Source organism: Neomonachus schauinslandi, chromosome 11 (genome assembly GCF_002201575.2).
Source record: "Neomonachus schauinslandi chromosome 11, ASM220157v2, whole genome shotgun sequence".
Lineage (NCBI taxonomy): Eukaryota > Metazoa > Chordata > Mammalia > Carnivora > Phocidae > Neomonachus > Neomonachus schauinslandi.
In genome coordinates, this window is record NC_058413.1 from 67,635,837 (window position 1) to 67,656,680 (window position 20,844).

Genomic DNA, 20,844 nt, shown 5'->3' on the forward strand with positions numbered 1-20,844 from the left:
GGTCTCTGTGGATAGGTCTGTTGCCAATCTAATGTTTTTACCATTGTAGGTTACAGATCTCTTCTCCTGAACTGCTTTCAGGATTTTCTCTTTGTCTATGAGACTTGTAAGTTTTACTATTAGATGTCAGGTTATTGACCTATTTATATTGATTTTGAGGGGGGTTCTCTGTGCCTCCTGGATTTTGATGCCTGGATTTTAATTCCTTCCCCAAATTAGGGAAGTTCTCTGCTACAATTTGCTCCAATATACCTTCTGCCCCTCTCCCTCTTTCTTCTTCTTCTGGGATCTCAATTATTCTAATGTTGTTTCATCTTCTGGTATCGCTTATCTCTCGAATTCTGCCCTCGTGATCCAGTAGTTGTTTATCTCTCTTTTTCTCAGCTTCTTTATTTTCCATCATTTGGTCTTTAGTGACCCCATTTTTGATTGCACCTCATTAATAGCCTTTTTGATTTTGACTTGGTTAGATTTTAGTTCTTTTATTTCTCCAGAAAGGGTTTCTCTGATGTCTTCCATGCTTTTTTCAAGCCCAGCTGGTATCTTTAAAGTCACGATTCTGAACTCTAGATCTGACATTGTACTAATGTCCGTATTGACTATGTCCCTGGCAGTTGGTACTACCTCTTGTTCTTTTTGTTGAGGTGATTTTTTCCATCTTGTCATTTTGTCCAGAGGAGAATAGGTGAATGAGAGAACAAAATGCTAACAGGGTAACAATGTCCCCAGAAAATATACTCAAACATATCAGAAAAGACCTGAAGCTGGGGGAAAAGAAAGAGAAAGAAAGAAAAAAGAAAGAGAAAAAGAAATGAATAAAAACAAGCAAAAACAGAACAAAAGAAAAAAAACAGAATATGATCAAATATGATCAGGCTGGTGCATAGATCAGTGCCACACACTAGACTTTGGGTGTATTTTGGTCTGTTAGAAGAAAATGCCTCCCAAAATTTTAAGGAAACAAAAACATTTATATATTTACAAAAATAAGGGTTGATATGATGAAGGGATGGAATATGACTGTAAAGATGAAAATTATAAAAAATTTTATAAAATGAATTGATAAGAAGATGTTTGAAAAAAGAAAGAAGAGGATTTAAAAAAAAAGAAAAAAGAAAGGCAGAGAATGTGATCAGGCAGGAGACTAGAACAAAGCCATACACTAGAGATTTAGGGTGTATTTTGATCTGTTAGAAGAAACTGTATCTCCAAATTTTAAAGAGAGAACAACTTATATATATATGCCAAAAGTAAGGTAACTACTATGAAGGGATAGAATATGACTCTAAAAATGAAAAATAAAAATGTTTTTTAAAAAGGGATTGATAAGATGTTGGTTGAAAAAGGGAAAAAGAAAAATTCAAAAAAAAAAAAAGAAGAGAATTAAAAAAAAAAATAATTGAAAGACTAAAGAATCATGGCAAAAAAGCCATGGATTCTATGTGCAGTATTCCCCTAGCGCTGGAATTCTGCCATTCTCATTGATCGGTAAACTTGGTCTTGGCTGGCTGTTCTCGCTGATCTTCTGGGGGAGGGGCCTGTTGCCATGGTGCCCAAATGTCTTTGCCAGAGGCGGAATTGCCCCGCCTTTGCCGGCCTGGGCTAAGTAATCTGCTCGGGTTTGTTTTCGGGAGCTTTTGTTCCCTGCAAGCTTTCTGTACAGCTTTGGAGGACGAGAGTGAGAATGGAGGCCTCCCAATCTCCTCCCCAGAGGAGCCAAGAACTCGGGACCCCACTCCTCAGTGCGCCCCCAGAGAAAAGCAGTCAGTCACTCCCGTCTCCCCAGTCTCCGGCCGCACTCCGTGCTCACCCGGCCTGTTGCCGAGCGTTTCTATCTCTGGCACCCGACTCCGTGTGGAGTCTCCAAACCCCGCAGATCCCTGCAGTGCACTCCCACGCAGCTCCTCCCAGGGGAGGAAGGGGAGTCTCCCTGGATCTGCCACTTGTTGGGTCCCTGCTGGAGGAGCAGTGGCCTGACTGTGCCATGGATCACAGTTTATGGCAACCCCAAGTTGAGATCCCACACCCTGGCTCCGTCTCTGAAGCTGGCTTCCCTGCTCCGATACCTGGGAGCTCTGCCGCACTCAGGCACCTCCGGTCTTTCTGTGACCCTGAGGGTCCTGAGACCACACTGTCCCACGAGGGTTCCACCCCCTGCTTAGCCACTGGAGCAACGTTCTTCAGCGGAGCAGACTTCTAAAAGTTCTGATTTTGTACTCCACTGCTCTATCACTTGCCAGAAGCGGCGGATGGAGGCCCCCTCTCCCGCCGTCTATCCTCCCGAATATTGCCTCGGATTCACTTCTCCTCACGTCCTACCTTCCAGAAAGTGGTCGCTTTTCTGTTCAGAGAGTTATTGCTATTCTTTTCTTCGATCTCCTGTTGAGTTTGTAGGTGTTCAGAATGGTTTGACCCCTATCCAGCTGAATTCCTGAGACCAGACAAAATCCAGGTCTCCTACTCCTCCACCATCTTGCTCCACCCCTCCTCTGGGTTTGGCTTTATTTGCTGTTCTTTCTCCAGCTCCTTTAGGTGTAGGGTTAGGTTGTGTATTTGAGACCTTATTGTTTCTTGAGAACGGCTTGTATTGCTATATACTTTCCTCTTAGGACTGCCTTTGCTGCATCCAAAGATTTTGAACAGTTGTGTTTTCATTTTCATTTGTTTCCATGATCTTTTTAAATTCTTCTTTAATTTCCTGGTCAACCCATTCATTCTTTAGTAAGATGTTCTTTAGCCTCCATGTATTTGAGTTCTTTCCAACTTTCCTCTTGTGATTAAGTTCTATTTTCAAAGCATCATGGTCTGAAAATATGCAGGGACTGATCCTAATATTTTGGTACTGGTTGAGACCTGACTTGTGACCTAGGATGTGATCGATTCTGGAGAATGTTTCATGGGCACTAGAGAAGAATGTGTATTCTGTTGCTTTGGGATGGAATGTTCTGAATATATCTGTGAAGTCCATCTGGTCCAGTGTGTCATTTAAAGTCTTTATTTCATTGTTGATTTTTTGCTTAGATGATCTGTCCTTTTCAGTGAGGGGGGTGTTAAATCCCTTACTATTGGGCGCCTGGGTGGCTCAGTTGGTTAAGCGACTGCCTTCGGCTCAGGTCATGATCCTGGAGTCCCGGGATCGAGTCCCGCATCGGGCTCCCTGCTCGGCAGGGAATCTGCTTCTCCCTCTGACCTTCCTCCCTCTCATGCTCTCTGTCTCTCATTCTCTCTCTCTCAAATAAATAAATAAAATCTTTAAAAAAAAAATAAATCCCTTACTATTATTGTATTGTGTGACAACTCTTTTTAATTTTAGTCATTCCAATAGGTGTGTGGTAGCATTTCATTGAGGTGGGTTTTGGTTTTTTTTTTTTTTTAAGATTTTTTAAAAAAAAATCTACACCCAATGTGGCGCTGGAATCCACAACCCCAAGATCAAGAGTTGCATGCTCTACTGACTGGGCCAGCCAGGCACCCCTCATTGAGGTGTTGTCTTCTTTCAATGTCTAAAGATGTTGGCCATCTCTGCATGTGCTTATTTGCCACCTGCATATCCTCTTCAGTAAAATGTCTGTTCATGTCTATTGCCTATATTCTAACTGGATTGTGATTTTCTTTTACTATTGAGTTTTGAGAGTTCTTTATGTGTTCTAGGTATTTGTCTTTTATTGGATATGTGGTTTATAAGTATTTTCTCTCAGCCTGCACCTTACTGTCTTTTCATCTTCTTGAAAGGGTCTTGCAGAAAAGTTTTTCTTTTACAGGAATGTAATTGATCAATTTTCTATTGGAGCATGTTCTTCACATCAAGAACAGAAGTCTTCACATAGCCTTAGTTCCTGAAGACATTTTCCCTGTATTTTCTTTCTTCTTTAAATTGAGAGGCTTGTGTGTCTGTTTGCCTACAGATGTCCAATTGCTCTGGCATCATTTATTGAAAAGACTACTGTTCCTCCATTAAATTTACTTTTGGATCTTTGTCAAAAGTCAGTTAGCCATACTTGTGTGGGGTTTATTTCTGCATTCTCTACTATCTTCTATTAAATTGTCTATCCCTTTGCCAGTACCACTGTCTTTGTTACTGTCGCTATATGATGTTTTAACTTCAAGGTGAGCTATTCCTCCCACTTTATTCTTTTTCAAAATTGTTTTAGCTATGATACGCCCTTAACTTCCACATTTTAGAATAATATTGTCTATATAAAAAATTTTTGTGTGTGATTTTGATAGGGATTGTGTTAAACCTGTAGATCAATTTGGGGAGAATGGATGTCTTCATTATCTTGATTCTTCCAATTGATGAACACAGTATGTCTCTCCATTTATTTAGGTCATCTTTGATCTATTTCATTAACGTGTAAGTTTTAGTATATAGCTCTTACACAGCTTTTGTTAGATCTATACTTAAATATTTTCTTTGGAACAACCATACAAAGTATTGTGTTTTGTTTTGTTTTTTAATTTTGGCACTTACAACATGTTTATTACTAGTATGTAGAAATGCAATTGATTTTTAAGTGTTGATCTTGTATACTACACCCTTAATGAACTTGATTAGTTCTGGGAGGGCTGGTTTTGTTTTTGTTTTTGTTTTTGTAGGTTCCTAGGTGTTTTCTATGTAGACAATCATGTCATCTGCAAATAGGGACAGTTTTATTTCTTCCTTTTCAATCCATATGCTTTTTATTTCTTTCCCTTGCCTTATTGTGTTGGCTAGAATTTCTAATACTATGTTAAATAAGAGTGGTGAAAGTTTATTTTAGTTACTATATTTTTCAGTTCCTTTACTTTTCTTTTTTATATCTTTTACTCATTTGGTGGTATTTCTTTTTCTTAAATTTTTCCAAGAGCATTTATAATATTCTTATTTTTTTTATTCTGACAGTGTTAAATCTGTGTCAAATAATTCCAGGATTTGATTCATCCCAGTGACTTTTGATTGTCTTCTCTTTCAAGTTGAGATATTTTTCTGGTTTTTGGTATGGCAGGTGATTTTTGGTTGGATCATCAAAATTTGTAATATTAGGAGATTCTGATTCTATTTTTTATTTTAGGTAATAATCAACCTTTTTAGGCTTAGCATACAGGTCCTAGTCTACTTTTGTGGGCTATGTTTCCCATGACATTTGAGTTTTTGGAGCCCTTTCAGTGTGATTCTGGTCTGCTTCCTTTACTTGGTGCCAAAGGGTCTTTTGTTTCATTTCTGCTTCTACCCCTTGAGTGGGAGAGATGCACTTGCTGAACGTGGTAACTCCAAGGGGGTAGTGGGAGAGGTTAGGCCTATAAGGGTAGAAACTTCTTCCCTTGGCCACCAGATGCCAGCAAGTCCCCCTTTCAGTACGTGTTGGTGTTGCCTCTGTAGTCAGAACATCCTGCCCTGGCCTCCCTCCCTGGTTCTGTTCATGGGGGAGATGGGAGATGCCAGACCACTGTCTTTTCCTCAAGTCCTATGGTCTCTAATGGCTCTTCTTTCTTTCCACTGTTCAGTCCTTCTATGCATGACTGCTTGCTTATTATTTCCAGGTTTCTTAGTTGTACTTAATGTGGAGGAACAAGGAGAGATGAATCTATTCCATCTTGTCCCAAACTAAAAACCTAATTATCAATAAATGCATTTTTCAAAAATATGGAAGCAAATTTTAGAACAAAGAGCAAAATAATTGAAAATAGTTGGCCAGGGGGAGCACAATGCAGAGGAGAAAGTCTTTGAGACAGAATACAGGACTTCTTTCTTTCTTTTTTTTTTTTTCCACTTTAAGTCTTTTGACACTATCTGACTTTTAAAACTATTCACAACTACTATTAGGTGTGGTAGGCAGAATAGTGGTCTCCAAAGATGTCCTGCCCTAATTCTGGAAACTGAATGTGACGAAATACCCTTCTGTGAATATATTAGTTTACATGGCAAGAGGGACTTTACAGATTTAATTGAAGTTACTAATTAATTGACCTTAAGATGGGGAGTTTATCCTGGATTATGCAGATGGGTCCAATATAACCACACAAACCTTTGAAAACAGAGGGCAAGAACAGAAGAGAGAAGCAGAAGACAAAGAGACATGCTCTGCAGGTGTGGAAGAAAGCAAACATCCATGTTGTGAACTGCCAGCACAGAGTGCCAGCCTTCATTTTAGCAGCTAAGAATGATCTCTAGCTGACAGAAAAGAGACAGGGACCTCCATCCTACAGCATCAAAGAACTGCATTCTGCTAACAGCTCTGCCCAGAGGTGGGCCTCCAGATAAGAGCCTGGCTTGCAGACACCTTGATTCTGTCTTATGAGATCCATAGCAGAGAAGTCATTCAAGCATACCTAGACTTGATCTACTGAACTCTGCTATAACAAATGGGTATTGTGTTAAGCCACTAAGTTTGTTATATATATTTTTTATGTCAGGAAAGAAAACTAAGACATTGACTAAAAATTCATTAAAAAAGAAACATGTGGGACGCCTGGGTGGCTCAGTCGGTTAAGCGTCTGCCTTCGGCTCGGGTCATGATCCCAGGGTCCTGGGATCGAGTCCTGCATCGGGCTCCCTGCTCCGCGGGGAGCCTGCTTCTCCCTCTGCCTCTGTCTCTCTCTCTGTCTCTCATGAATGAATAAATAAAATCTTTAAAAAAAATAATAAAATAAAAAAGAAACATGTGGGCGCCTGGGTGGCTCAGTTGGTTAAGCAACTGCCTTCGGCTCAGGTCATGATCCTGGAGTCCCCGGATCGAGTCCCGCATCGGGCTCCCTGCTCGGCGGGGAGTCTGCTTCTCCCTCTGGCCCTCCTCCCTCTCATGCTCTCTCTCATTCTCTCTCTCTCAAATAAATAAATAAAATCTTTAAAAAAAAAGAAACATGTAAACAAGACAAAATAAATCATCATACCTTTGCAGTCCTCTTACTGTACTTAACCATCTTATGATTAGTTCTATTTATATGTCTCCCATTCTAGATTATATGTTTATATCCTTCAAGATGATGCTAATGTCCATGACAGTGCTCATGCATGAGAACTGAGACAACAAATTCTAATGTAGAATAATAATAAGAGCTACTAATTATTGAGTAGCTACTTTGCAATACACAGTGTGATAGGTATCATACATATTAATGCCCTCATTTCATCCTATTAGTCACTATTCCACCTGTTTTACAGATGAGAAAAATGAGGCTTGGAGAAGTTCACTAACTGGCCCAAGTTAATGTATTTTCTAAATGCTAAGCTGGGATTCAAAGACTCTAAAATTAGTGAGTTTCCCACTACACCAAACTTACCTCTCTTATAAAAAAAAAAACAACTAACATTTGGTTTCTAAATATTCTTTCTTGCCAAAGGAATGTTGAAAAAGATAACCAAAACTGGTGGCATCACAATCCCGGACTTCAAGCTCTATTACAAAGCTGTCAGCATCAAGACAGTATGGTACTGGCATAAAAACAAACACATAGATCAATGGAACAGAATCGAGAAGCCAGAAATGGACCCTCAACTCTATGGTCAACTCATCTTCGACAAAGCAGGAAAGAATGTCCAATGGAAAAAAGACAGTCTCTTCAACAAATGGTGTTGGGTAAATTGGACAGTAACATGCAGAAGAATGAAACTGGACCATTTCCTTACACCACACACAAAAAATAGACTCAAAATGGATGAAAGACCTAAACGTGAGACAGGAGTCCATCAAAATCCTGGAGAAGAACACAGGCAGCAACCTCTTTGACCTCAGCTGCAGCAACTTCCTCCTAGAAACATCGCCAAAGGCAAGGGAAGCAAGGACAAAAATGAACTCCTGGGACTTCATCAAGATAAAAAGCTTTTGCACAGCAAAAGAAACAGTCAACAAAACCAAAAGACAACCGACAGAATGGGAGAAGATATTTGCAAATGACATATCAGATAAAGGACTAGTATCCAAAATCTATAAAGAACTTATCAAACTCAACACCCAAAGAACAAATGATCCAATCAAGAAATGGGCAGAAGACATGAACAGACATTTTTCCAAAGAAGACATCCAAATGGCCAACAGACACATGAAAACGTGCTCAACATCACTTGGCATCAGGGAAATCCAAACCAAAACCTCAGTGAGATACCACCACACACCAGTCAGAATGGCTAAACTTAACAAGTCAGGAAATGACAGATGTTGGTGAGGATGTGGAGAAAGGGGAACCCTCCTACACTGTTGGTGGGAACGCAAGCTGGTGCAACCACTCTGGAAAACAGTACGGAGGTTCCTCAGAAAGTTGAAAATAGAGCTACCCTATGACCCAGAAATTGCACTACTGGGTATTTACCCTGGTATGTAAATACTGGGTATTTACACTGGGTATGATACCCTGGGTATCACAAATGCAATGTTCCAAAGGGGTACATGCAGCCCAATGTTTATAGCAGCAATGTCCACAATAGCCAAACTATGGAAAGAGCCCAGATGTTCATCATCAGATGAATGGATGAAGAGGTTGTGGTATATGTATGTACAATGGAATATTACTCAGCCATCAAAAAATTGAAATCTTACCATTTGCAATTACATGGATGGAACTAGAGGGTATTATGCTAAGTGAAAAAAGTCAATCACAGAAACGCAATTATCATATGATCTCACTGATATGTAGAATTTAAGAAACAAAACAGAGGATCATAAGGGAAGAGAGGAAAAAATAAAACAATATGAAACCAGAGAGGGAGAGAAACCATAAGAGACTCTTAATCATAGAAAACAAACCCAGGGTTGCTGGAGGGGAGGGGGGCGGAGGGATAGGGTTACTGGGTGATGGACTTAAGGAGGGCATGTGATGTAATGAGCACTGGGTATTATATAAGACCAATGAATCACTGACCTCTACCTCTGAAACCAATAATACATTATATGTTAATTAATTGAATTTAAATTAAAAAAATATTTAAAAATAAATAAATAAATAAATATTCTTTCTTGATTTTGGCTAAAAGTATTTTCCTCTGAGGAATATGGGCTTTTTACATATAAGGAGTGGATTTATAGGGGCTCCTGGATGGCTCACTTGGTTAAGTCTCTGCCTTCGTCTCAGGTCATGATCCCTGGATCCTGGGATTGATCCCCATGTCAGTCTCCCTGCTCAGCAGGGGGCCTGCTTCTCCCTCTCCCTCTGTCTGCTGCTCCCCCTGCTTGTGTGCTCTCTCGCTCTCTGTCAAATAAATAAATAAAATCTTAAAAAAAAATGAGCGGATTTATAGAAGTCTGTATTAAGGGCACTTTGTAAAAATCTCCAAAGGCATTGTTTGGTTTCATAAAAATTTCAATTTTGTCATAGTGCTTCCAAAGAGAAACTGATTATTAAGGGACATGTTTTTCTATCTCACAGGAAAGATATTATATGTATTGATTTTTCAAATCAAACTGCCTAACATCCATTCTTGGCCCCACCATTTACCAGTGTGACACTGAGCAATTTTCTTATGCTATCTCAGGTTTCTCATCTGTTCAATGGGAATATTAACTGTACCGTCTTTATATGGTCCTTATTAAAATTAGGAAACATGTAAAATCTATCAGAGTGCATAGCACATAGTAGACTGCTGAATATGTATTAGCTAGCTGATATTTTGATAGAAAATTTCATTCTGCTTGGAGGTACATAAAATGTCAACATAAAATGAAGTTGAGTCTTTAATAGCTGTTTTCACCTACTTAAGTCTTTTATGTGCTACGGCAGATGGCACTGGTTGCCTATCTAACACCTATGTTTCTCTCCCTTTTTCTTTGAAAGCACTGTATGCCTTCTATGACAGAGATTTAACATTCCAGACATCCATGTGGCCACCCATGCTTGCACACAGAGCATGAAGATGTGACCCACAACTAACCAATGGGGACTGATGATCTTTTTGGGGACCTAAAACTAAGTTTTTGTGCTGGAAAGGAATTTTTTTTTCTTAAAAGAGGTACACCAGGAGAAATTATCCTCTTTTCTCTTTTTGATATGGCAGGATATGATCCTTAGGACTGGAGTAGTCATTTTGTGATTATGCAAAGGGATTGCCATAAAGAAGAAAATTGAGGATGGCAGAGCTAAAACAACGTGTAGTCGTTTCCTAGATATGGGCTGCCATAGCAAAATACCATAAATTGTGGGGTTTAAAAAAATAGAAACCTACTGCCTCACAATTCTAGATACCACAAGTCTGACATCAAGGCATCACAGAGCCATGCTCCCTCCGAAACCTGTAGGGGAATCTTTTCTTGCCTGCCTCTAGCTTCTGATGATTTGTTGGCAACCGTTGGTGTCCCTTAGCTTATAGATACAACTCTCCAATCCTCTATCTTGACATGGTGGTCTCCCTGCATTTGTTTATATTTTCCCCTCTCTGCATGTTGATCTCTATGTCCAAATTTCCCCTTTATAAGGACACAAGTCATATTGTATTAAGGCCCACCTTACTTTAACTGGATTACCTCTATTAAGATCCTATTTCCAAATAAGGACACATTCTCAGGCACTGGGGAGTAGGGCTTCAACATATCTTTTGGGATAGCACAATTCAACCCACAACCCAAGTGGAAAAGGCATGGTTCCTACTGACATCAATGGGACATATAGTTCTAATCCCAATACCACATTTTCCCTTGATTTCTCTGTTGTAAAGACATTTTGTTACCATGCTTAAGCCACTTTTAGATGGGTATTCTGTTATTTTCAGCTGGAATCATCTTACTGATCCACATACTTTAGTCTTTTTATTTTTATAATAACATTAAAGTGTTACACAGAATAATGGAAAATTCAAGTTATGAATCCAGTTCTATCTGGCTCCAAAGCTAAAGCATTTAGTTGTTCTTCTACATTGCCTCTTTCATTCATTCATATATGTCTTCATCTGTCCTTTATAATTCCAACTTAGCACAGTAAATTTTATCCCAGTAAACAATAAATGTTTACAGAACTTAATTTTCTTAAATTGAATCCTTCATAGTGAAATGTTCTCTTCATCCCAGAAAGATAATGGAGAAATAAAAAACAACCATCAACTTAAATTTTTTATTTTCGTGTCGTTTGAGATGTGTTTTTCCCCCCCAAATCTAGCTTTCTAGATGTGTAGCCTCTCATTCAAAGGGAAGTACTGCTGTGATAGAAGCAATGCTAGATCAAATCTAGCTCCCTTTACTGTTTACTTGCTCCCACAAGGCAGGCTAAGTCATGTTTCTCTGGGAGGCAACTTAAAACCATTTCTTTAACTCTACGTGGTGCCAGAAGCAAGTCGCTACCTACCCCACATCTCTAGCATTTCGATCTAAAGTCCTTTAGCTTCCTCATCCTTTTCTTCTAGGCAGGTGTCCCTCTTATGGGTAGGTAAAAAGAACATTTTTGGTATAGCTATTTTAAATCAGAATAACACATTCCCAGAGGTTATTTAAAGTAAAACAAAACAAAACAGAACATTACTTAATGTAGAGCTCTATTTTAGTCCTTTGGATTCAACCTATGAGAAAGGTGAGTGTCTTTAATGGGTCTTGATCTTTCCCTCAATCTCTTTCCCATACATTTAGTGTTTTGAGTAAGGCACATCCCTAACCTCCAGAAACTCATGGTCTAGTGTGGACACAACTACATTAACAAATAATAATGGTATGCAATTATGTGGTATTTCTTAGATATGTATAAGGTCCTATGGAAACACAGAGAAGGAACAATTAACTATGCTAGGGCCCATAGAAGGGCCCATTCAGTTTTTGAAATTGATGCCATGTCAAGGCATCAAAGGCTGAAAAAGAGTTTGTCATGCAGGAGAAAAGAAAGTCTACTCCAGAGGGGGGACAGTGTGAGCAAAGTCATTTGAAATGGCAAGGAGTATTTTTCAGTATTCCCTTTCACTGAGGATAGCAGAGGGAAGGGCAAGTCACAGGAGCTGAGGCTGGAAAGGGAGGGAGTGTGGAGTCCTCCCGGCCTCCCTTATATTCCCACTCTGTCTCACCACAGAGTCGATGAAGAGTTCTGCCCTCACTTTACACAACTGTCCTCCTGAAGCTTTCTTGCTACCCATTTTTGCACCAGTTCTATCTGTTCACTTCAGACCTTTCCCATTTGTTTCTTTGCTTTTTTCCCTCAACCCTTCCTATTTGATGATAGGCACTTCTGCTAGCTTCTCTGCATGTCCTATTGTATGTGTCTCTTGTTCTCTTTCCCAAGAGCATTCCTGAGTACCTCAGATAAACACAACTCCCAGTTTTTGTAGGCTTTCTCTTTAGTCCTGCCACTGGTAACACTCCCTCAGGCCATATTACAAAAGGCTTTGTCCAACATGCTAAGGCATTTGGATTTTATTTTGAGGCCAACAGTGAACAATTAACAATGTGTAAGCAGAGGAATGACACGAGCAGATTGCATTTTGGGAAATATCCCTCTAGTTGAAGTGTAGAAATGAATTGGAAGATGATAAAAACAGTCAGGGCAATCCATGGAGAGGTTCATAATGATTGAGACATGAATAGTGACAGGCAGCTGATGGAGGAAGACAGGGAGGTGGATTCAAGAGTCAGTCAGTAGATACCATGTCATGTTATCACCAGTAACTATAATAAACTTAGGTCAATTTCCTCTTTTATTTCTTAAAAGGACCTGCCAATGCCTATATATTTACTCTTGTTTTATCCCTTAAATCCATCTCTCCAACAAAAATAAACAATTATTAATCCATAAAAATAAACTCAGAGCTGACTTTGACATCATCTAAGGCAACTGATGACAGAATGGAAGTCCCACTGTGACCTCTCACATGTATGGTTGTTCTCCTGCTTCCTAATCTAATTTTCATGCTGTTACACAATGACTTTTGTTTTTCTTCCCATTCCTTATTTTCACTTAGGTACATTCTCAATCAAATAAAAGCACATATTGCTTCCATACTCTGCATTCTTTCTCTAGGGAGTACACATGGCTTAGAGAGGAAGTCAGAAGAGGGACACAAAATCCACATGCGTGCAGCAATGACTGCTTACCCACTAAGCCCCATCCCCAAGTCACTGGGCTGGAGAACTCTCTCCTGTATTGTTAGGTTCTGCACTATAATCCTGCCTGCTTCCAGCCCAATGGTTATGTCTCCCTTTGGAAAGTTCACACTATCTGTTTGGGTGTGACTTAAATGGAATGTCACTCCAGTGGCACCTTTGTGGCTTGCCATCAGCATCTTCCATTAAGTATAGCCATGAGAGTGTCTGATGGACTGTGTGAAAGTGGCAATTTCCCAATTATAAGGAACTTCAATTGTTTTAACAGCCCCAAGCCCTGTCACATACTTCTACTGAAGGAAGATATTGCTTTTCAGCTTGTCACAGTGTGATTCCCTTATATAATAGCTTTCTGTACCTCACTGTTTACCTTTAAAAGCCCACCCGCTACTTCCATTGTTACTGGCAGCTGTTGATAAGTTAAATTTCTAAGTAAAACCACCATTTTGGGGATTCAGGACTGAAGAGTTTTGTGAATGTCAAATTACTTTTTCTGGGTTCACTCCAGGAAGCGTTCCTTTCTTTTTATCCACTGTTTATAACTAATTCCAGACTATGAAGATGTCTCAAAAATCTGTAATGAATCTATATTGTCTACATTCCATTGTCCTTAATGCACTTTAGCATTTCTTTAATCTCTGCCACAGAGAAGAAATTCCACCTAGTCTTATTTTTTCCTTTCAGTAGGATCTCTGCTTTGTATGAACTGAAACACTTCAAAGTGTCTCAGTAAACAGCATTTCTCTTTCACAGCTAAATATATTTACAGCTTGTGGGGGCAGGAAGTAAACATTGTCAAATGTAGCACATTAGTAAACTTTATATCTGGAATGAATATTAGAGGTCTTGTCTTTGATATTTTGCAAACCAAATCATACTACAGACTCAGTGGTGATGGTCCACCAGGTGAAATCTAGAATGTGAGACAGGAAGAAGGGGAATCTGAGCCTCACTCCCAGAGGGGAACGGTGAAAGGAATAGTCACAAAAAGGTAAACAATTTGCCATACCGATCAGTAAATCAGTGGATGGAAAATATAGATCTAATTTGCAGATGAGGAAAATGGGACACAGAAAGAGTAAAGATTTGTTCAAGGTCACACAGCTAGCCATTGGCTCTTTGAAGATGCACCCCTGGGTCTCTTTGCTGTGCTCCTTGTATATTATACCATAGCTGCTATTTGACCATTTACTTATACTAAGTACCTTGTTGGTAAAGACAGATCTTTCCTTAAGAAAATAGTTATTAGAGTCTGAGAGGTTTAAGTTTAAATACATAGACATTAAATGATAAATGCATGCAAGCTTTTTGGCTGAAGCCTGACCCTATGCTTAATAAAATTTGAGTCATTATTATTAAGGTTTTTTAAAATTATATATAACTTGCTTAAGACAGTGCATAGCAAATAATCGATAATGAGTTTCCACCTCATTTTATCTCTAAGTTGGAAGACTTCCATTGTTTCCACTTCATTCTTAGGATCCTCACCAAATCCTGCTTTTCCACTTTCACTTTGGTGTTACCAAAAAAGCAATCTTATCTATAGACTCTTTGAAATTCTCTTGAGAGTCTTCAGTAATGAGAAGCCCCCATCATTTCCTACCAGCCCACCACGATATTTTCTTGGCCTATAATAAAATATAATATAAATATATAATATATAAATAAATATATATATAAGTAAATATGAATATAATATATAAATATATAATAAAAATATAATAAAATATCATCACTCTAAGAAAACACTGCCTAATGCCTACATTGTCTTCTAATAATACAATCAATTGTCCTTATAATCACACTTCTGTCTTAGACATGAACATAATCTTCCAAATACTTGGTAGGTGTATTTTTACCTATTTACCATCTTTAACTTATCCATCACCCAGTCTTATTAGGTCTTAAGCTCCTTCCCTTCAAAGTCACTGTTACAGTGTTTTTTCAGTCATTGTTTATTTTTCTCTTACTTTCAGTGCTTCTCCTGGGAAGTCAGGCCTTCACCCTGGTTCCAGAGTGGTCTTCCTTAAATATAACGATAATCTCATCATTTCCTACTTAAAACTTACCAGTGACTCACTGTGGGTTGTCTCACTATCCATACTTCAGGGCTCACTTGAGGGTAAAAATCAAACTCTGTATGAAGACTAATCCCTTACGTCTATAAGGTGGCCCATGGTCACCCCTATAGCTTTGTTTCTTGCCATATTTCTTGATATCTGAGTTCCCATCTATCCCCCCACACCACTGTTGAAAATTATGTTTTATCTGTTTGAAATGCTTATAACTCTATAACCATACTCCCCTCCCCGTCACTTCTGTTTACTTTACTCCGTTCATTCTTCACATTTTTAGATCTTCACTGTAGTAGGCAGAATAATGACCCTCCAAAGATGTTCACCTATTAATCCCTGAAACCTATTTCTATGTGTGATGGTTAATTTTATGGGTCAACTAGGCCAGATATTTGGCCAAACATTATTCTATATGTTTTTGTAAATTTATCTTTTACATGATATTGACATTTAAATCAGTAGACTTTGAATACCCTCTATAATGTGGGTGGTTTTCATTCAATCAGTTGAAGATCTTAAAAGAAAAAAAAGACCTTCTCCAGTGAAGAGGGACTACATCTATAAATCTATTTCTATATGTCAATTGGTTTTGTTTCTCTGGAGAACCCTGACTAATATACCATGCCACCTAACCTGACAAAGGAAAAGGAACTTGGCATATGTGATTAAATTAAGGATCTTGTTATGGAAAGATTATCTTGAATCATCCAAGTATGTCCAATATAATCACAAGGGAGGCAGGAGAGGCAGAGTCAGAAAGAATTTGAAGCTCCTATACCTGGCTGATTTTGAAGATGAAGAAAGGGGCAATAAGCCAAGAAATTTAGGAGGCCTCTAGAAGCTTTAAAAGGCAAGGAGATAGTTTTCTCCTAGAGTATCCAAAAATACAGCCCTGCCAACACCATGATTTTAGTCAAGTGAAAGCTGTTTTGGATTCCTGGCCTCCAGAACTGTAAGATAATAAATAATAAATAAAAAGATAAATAAATAAATAAATAAGAAAATAAATAAAACATATTGCTTTAAGTCAATGTGTTTGTGTCATTTTGTTATAGCAGCAGTAGGAAACTAATACAGATTTTGGTACCTAGAAGTGGTATGGTGCTATGTGGAAGCAGTTTAGGAATTGGCAATGGGCAGAAGATGAAAGAATTTTTTTTTTTAAGATTTTATTTATTTATTTGACAGAGAGAGACACAGCGAGAGAGGGAACACAAGCAGGCAGAGTGGGAGAGGGAGAAGCAGGCTTCCCGCGGAGCAGGGAGCCCGATGTGGGACTCGATCCCAGGACCCTGGGATCATGACCTGAGCCGAAGGCAGACGCTTAACGACTGAGCCACCCAGGCGCCCCAGAAGATGAAAGAATTTTGAACAGCAGGAGAAAAAAAGTCTAGATTGCCTTTAATAGACTATTAATATAAATGTGGACATTAACAACTCTGCTAGTGAAAACTGAGAATGAAGTGAAAAGCACAGTAGAGAAAACTTATATTGTCTTAGTGCACACATAAATCATTATTATCAGACTATTGGTAGAAATATGGATGTTAAAGAAATTGCTGGTAAGGGATCAGAAGAAAATTAGGAACATGTTATTGGAAACTGCAGAAAAGAAGATCCTTGTCATACTGTGGTGGAAAGCCTAGCTGAATTGTGTACAGCTATGTTGCAAGCAAAACCTTAAGCAATGAAATTGGATATTTACCCAGGTACATTCCCAAGCAAAGGATGAACAGTGTGACCTGGTTCCTACTTGTTACTTAGTTAAATGAGGAGAAAGAGACAGACTAAGGGAAAAACTGTTAAACAAAAAGGAACCAGGACTTCATGATTTGGAACATACCCAACCTAACCAAATTGCTAAAGATGCAAAAATTAGAAGATTCATTGTCAGGGAAGTGTGCTCTGGACTAAAAGTCAATGATATACCCAAAACTTTTTTTTTTTTATTCTTATATTAATCCCCATACATTACATCATTAGTTTTAGGTGAAGTGTTCCATGATTCATTGTTTGTGCATAACACCCACTGCTCCATGCAGAATGTGCCCTCCTCAATACCCACCACCAGGCTAACCCATCCTCCCACGCCCTCCCCTCTAGAACCCTGTTTGTTTTTCAGAGTCCATCGTCTCTCATGGTTCGTCTACCCCTCCGATATCCCCCGCTTCATTCTTCCCCTCCCGCTACCTTCTTCTTCTTCTTTTTTTTCTTAACATATATTGCATTATTTGTTTAGGAGGTACAGATCTGAGATTCAACAGTCTTGCACAATTCACAGCGCTTACCAGAGCACATACTCTCCCCAGTGCTTATCACCCAGTCACACCATCCCTCCCACCCCACCCCCCACTCCAGCAACCCTCAGTTTGTTTCCTGCAATTAAGAATTCCTCATATCAGTGAGATCATATGATACATGTCTTTCTCTGTTTGACTTATTTCACTCAACATAATACCCTCCAGTTCCATCCACGTCGTTGCAAATGGCAAGATCTCATTCCTTTTGATGGCTGCATAATATTCCATTGTATATATATACCACTTCTTCTTTATCCATTCATCTGTCGATGGACATCTTGGCTCTTTCCACAGTTTGGCTATTGTGGACATTGCTGCTATAAACATCGGGGTGCACGTACTCCTTTGGATCCCTACTTTTGTATCTTTGGGGTAAATACCCAGTAGTGCAATGGCTGGATCATATGGTAGCTCTATTTTCAACTTTTTGAGGAACCTCCATACAGTTTTCCAGAGTGGCTGCACCAGCTTGCATTCCCACCAACAGTGTAGGAGGGTTCCCCTTTCTCTGCATCCCCGCCAACATCCGTCATTTCCTGACTTGTTAAGTTTAGCCATTCTGACTGGTGTACGGTGGTATCTCATTGAGGTTTTGATTTGGATTTCCCTGATGCCGAGCGATATTGAGCACTCTTTCATGTGTCTGTTGGCCATTTGGATGTCTTCTTTGGAAAAATGTCTGTTCATGTCTTCTGCCCATTTCTTGATTGGATTCTTTGTTCTTTGGGTGTTGAGTTTGATGAGTTCTTTATAGATTTTGGATACTAGCCCTTTATCTGATATGTCATTTGCAAATATCTTCTCCCATTCTGTCAGTTGTCTTTTGGTTTTGTTGACTGTTTCCTTTGCTTTGCAAAACCTTTTTATCTTGATGAAGTCCCAAGAGTTCATTTTTGCCCTTGCTTCCCTTGCCTTTGGTGATGTTTCTAGGAAGAAGTTGCTTCGGCTGAGGTCAAAGAGGTTGCTGCCTGTGTTCTCCTTTAGGATTTTGATGGACTCCTGTCTCACATTGAGGTCTTTCAACCATTTGGAGTCTATTTTTGTGTGTGGTGTAAGGAAATGGTCCAGTTTCATTATTCTGCATGTGGCTGTCCAATTTTCCCAACACCATTTGTTGAAGAGACTGTCTTTTTTCCATTGGACATTCTTTCCTGCTTTGTCAAAGATGACTTGACCATAGAGTTGAAGGTCCATTTCTGGGCTCTGTATTCTGTTCCATTGATTTATGTGTCAGTTTTTGTGCAAGTACCATGCTGTCTTGATGATGACAGCTTTGTAATAGAGCTGGAAGTCCGGAATTGTGATGCCTCTGGCTTTGCTTTTCTTTTTTAACATTCCTCTGGCTATGCGGGGTCTTTTCTGGTTCCATACAAATTTTAGGATTATTTGTTCCATTTCTTTGAAAAAAGTGGATGGTATTTTGATGGGGATTGCATTGAATGTGGAGATTGCTGTAGGTAGCATTGACATCTTCACAATATTTGTTCTTCCAATCCATGAGCATGGAACGTTTTTCCATTTCTTTGTGTCTTCCTCAATTTCTTTCATGAGTATTTTATAGTTTTCTGAGCACAGATCCTTTGTCTCTTTGGTTAGATTTATTCCTAGGTATCTTATGGTTTTGGGTGCAATTGTAAACAGGATCGACTCCTTAATTTCTCTTTCTTGTCTTGTTGTAGGTGTATAGGAATGCCACTGACTTCTGTGCATTGATTTTATATCCTGCCACTTTACTGAATTCCTGTATGAGTTCTAGCAGTTTTGGGGTGGAGTCTTTTGGGTTTTCCACATAAAGTATCATATCATCTGCAAAGAGTGAGAGTTTGACTTCTTCTTTGCCAATTTGGATGCCTTTGATTTCTTTTTGTTGTCTGATTGCTGTGGCTAGGACTTCCAATACTATGTTGAATAGCAGTGGTGATAGTGGACATCCCTGCCGCGGTCCTGACCTTAGGGGGAAAGCTCTCAGTTTTTCCCCATTGAGAATGATATTCGCTGTAGGTTTTTCATGGATGGCTTTTATGATATTGAGGTATGTACCCTCTATCCCTATACTCTGAAGAGTTTTGATCAAGAAAGGATGCTGTACTTTGTCAAATGCTTTTTCTGCATCTATTGAGAGGATCATATGATTCTTGTTCTTTCTTTTGTTAATGTATTGTATCACGTTGATTGATTTGCGGATGTTGAACCAACCTTGCAGCCCAGGGATAAATCCCACTTGGTCATGGTGAATAATCCTTTTAATGTACTGTTGGATCCTATTGGCTAGTATGTTGCTGAGAATTTTTGCATCCATGTTCATCAGGGATATTGGTCTGTAATTCTCCTTTTTGATGGGGTCTTTGTCTGGTTTTGGGATCAAGGTAATGCTGACCTCATAAAATGAGTTTGGAAGTTTTCCTTCCATTTCTATTTTTTGGAACAGTTTCAGAAGACTAGGTATTAATTCTTCTTGAAATGTTTGGTAGAATTCCCCTGGGAAGCCATCTGGCCCTGGGCTTTTGTTTGTTGGGAGATTTTTGATGACTGCTTCAATTTCCTTAGTGGTTATAGGTCTGTTCAGGTTTTCTATTTCATCCTGGTTCAGTTTTGGTAGTTGATACATCTCTAGGAATGCCTCCATTTCTTCCAGGTTATCTAATTTGCTGGCATAGAGTTGCTCATAAAATGTTCTTATAATTGATTGTATTTCTTTGGCGTTGGTTGTGATCTCTCCTCTTTCATTCATGATTTTGTTGATTTAGGTCATTTCTCTTCTCTTTTTGATAAGTCTGGCCAGGGGTTTATCAATCTTGTTAATTCTTTCAAAGAACCAGCTCCTAGTTTCGTTGATCTGTTCTACTGTTTTTTAGTTTCTATTTCATTGATTTCTGCTCTGATCTTTATTATTTCTCTTCTCCTGCTGGGTTTAGGCTTTATTTGCTGTTCTTTCTCCAGCTCCTTTAGGTGTAGGGTTAGGTTGTGTACTTGAGACCTTTCTTGTTTCTTGAGAAAGGCTTGTATTACTATATACTTTCCTCTTAGGACTGCCTTTGCTGCATCCCAAAGATTTTGAATAGTTGTGTTTTCATTTTCATTGGTTTCCATGTATTTTTTTAATTCTTCTTTAATTTCCTGGTTGACCCATTCATTCTTCAGTAGGATGCTCTTTAGCCTCCATGTATTTGAGTTCTTTCCGAGTTTCCTCTTGTCATTGAGTTCTAGTTTCAAAGCATTGTGGTCTGAAAATAGGCAGGGAATGATCCCAATATTTTGGTACCAGTTGAGACCTGATTTATGACCTAGGATGTGATCAATTCTGGAGAATGTTCCATGGGCACTAGAGAAGAATGTGTATTCCGTTGCTTTGGGATGGAATGTTCTGAATATGTCTGTGAAGTCCATTTGGTCCAGTGTGTCATTTAAAGTCTTTATTTCCTTGTTGATCTTTTGCTTAGACGATCTGTCCATTTCAGTGAGGGGGGTGTTAAAGTCCCCCACTATTAT